The 2,111-nt window shown below is 42.1% G+C and overlaps 1 non-coding gene across 1 annotated transcript; it reads right to left on the bottom strand.

Moving 5' to 3' along the window:
- Positions 1-403: 403 nt before the first annotated feature.
- TRNAW-CCA lies at positions 404-475 on the bottom strand. The gene has a single exon. It is a non-coding gene; the product is annotated as a tRNA-Trp (tRNA).
- Between the last annotated feature and the right edge of the window lie 1,636 nt (positions 476-2,111).

Genomic DNA, 2,111 nt, shown 5'->3' with positions numbered 1-2,111 from the left:
TCAATCTGATTTCAGTATTGACCATCTGGTGGTGTCCATGTGTAGAGTTGTCTCTTGTCTTGTTGGAAGAAGGGTGTATGCTATGGCCAGTGTGTTCTCTTGACAAAACTCTGTTAGCCTTTGTCCTGCTTCACTTTGTACTCCAAGGCCAAACTTGCCTGTTACTCTAGGTATCTCTTGACTTCCTACTTTTGCATTCCAATCCCCTTTGATGAAAATGACATCTTTTTTTAGTTTTAGTTCTAGAAGTTCTTGTAGGTCTTCCTGAAACCGAAAGTGAAGTCGCTCAGTCGTGTCCAACTCTTTGCAACTCCGTGGATTGTAGCCTACCAGGCTTCTCCATCCATGGGATTCTCCAGGCAAGAATACTGGAGTGGGTTGCCATTTCCTTCTCCAGGGGATCTTCCCGACCCAGGGATTGAACCTAGGTCTCCTGCATTGGAGGCAGACGCTTTAACCTCTGAGCCACCAGGGAAGTTCCCAGGTCTTCCTAGAACTATTCAACATCAGCTTCTTTGGCATTAGTGGTTAGGGTGTAGACTTGGATTACTGTGATGTTGAATGGTTTGCCTTAAAAATGAAGCAAGATCATTTTGTTGTTTTTGAGATTGTACCTAAGTTCTGTATTTTGGACTCTTTTGTTGACTTTTGCAACTCCATTTCTACTTGTAAGGAATTCTTGCCCACAGTAGTAGATATAATGGTCATCTGAATTAAATTCACCCAATCCTGTCCATTTTAGTTCACTGATTCCTAAGATGTCGATGTTCACTCTTGCCATCTCCTGCTTGACCATGTCCAGTTAACCTTCATTCATGGACCTAACATTCCAGGTTCCTATACAATATTGTTCTTTACAGCATTAGACTTTACTTTTGCCACAAGACACATCTACAACTGAGCGTTGAATTGCTGAGTGGATGGTTCCTTTTGGTGCTGGTACTCAAATTTTCTGCCTTGATGGATGGTATGAAGACTCCATCTGTGGCTTGTTAACTCCAGGATTGTTAATCCAGGGTTTACATTTCCTTCCAGATGTTGGTAGGGCTGGTCCATCTGCCCCCAGGGCTGGAAACTACACTGGAGGCAGCTGTGGAACTAGAGAAGTGGCCGCAGAAAAAAGGGGGTAGAACTGGAAGAGCCTGGTGGCAGTCAGAGAAAAGGCAGGGGCATCTCTTAGGGTTTCTTACTGTTCTCGTTTTTCATAACTTGATTATAATTTTTTTGTCCTTGTCAGGTTCTTATCTACTCAAGGACAATTTTTTTTTTATTGAAGTAGTGTTACTTTGATATACTAGTAGCCACTAATGCCATGGGTGAGCCCCTTTCTCAGTTGATCAGTTGATCTGAATTGCTTACAAAGGGCCACCTCCGCGATGGGACAGCATTGCATATGTAGGGTGGCAAAGGCCAACTCTGTAGCCCTCTCTCCTGGTTTGGTCAAGGGTGTCCAGTCCCAGAAGTCCAGGTTCCATTAGTAGCAAAATTATGCTCATTTTCTACTTTACATAGTACAAAATTGTATTTATTTGTTTCCAATAAACACCTGAAAATACCCAGTTCAGCAATTCTGAACAAATAGTGGCAGAAAGGGAAGAGGAACTAAAGAGCTTCTTGATGAAGGTGAAAGAGGAGAGTAAAAAAGCTGACTTAAAACTCACAACATTCAAAAAACATTCAAAAACCTAAGATCATGACATCTGATCCCATCACTTCATGGCAAATAGGTGGAGAAAAAAATGGAAACAGCAATGGACTTTATTTTTTTGGGCTTCAAAATCACTGCTGACAGTGACTGCAGCCATGAAATTAAAAGACGCTTGCTCCTTGGAAGAAAAGCTATGACCAACCTAGACAATGTATTAAAAAGCATCACTTTGCCGATAAAGTTCCGTCTAGTCAAAGCTATGGTTTTTTCCAGCAGTCAGGTGTGGATGTGAGAGTTGGACCATAAAGACGCTGATGCTTCGAACTGTGCTGTAGTGTTGGAGGAGACTCTTGAGTGTCCCTTGGATTGCAAGGAGATCCAACCAGTCAGTCCTAAAGGAAATTAGTCCTGAATATTAATTGATGGGACTAATGCTAAAGCAAAAGCTCTAATACTTTGGTCA

The sequence above is a fragment of the Bison bison genome, unplaced genomic scaffold, assembly GCF_000754665.1.
Source record: "Bison bison bison isolate TAMUID 2011002044 unplaced genomic scaffold, Bison_UMD1.0 scf7180017864384, whole genome shotgun sequence".
Lineage (NCBI taxonomy): Eukaryota > Metazoa > Chordata > Mammalia > Artiodactyla > Bovidae > Bison > Bison bison.
The sequence above is the reverse complement of the archived record's forward strand: the minus strand, read 5'-3'. Positions and strand labels throughout refer to the sequence as shown.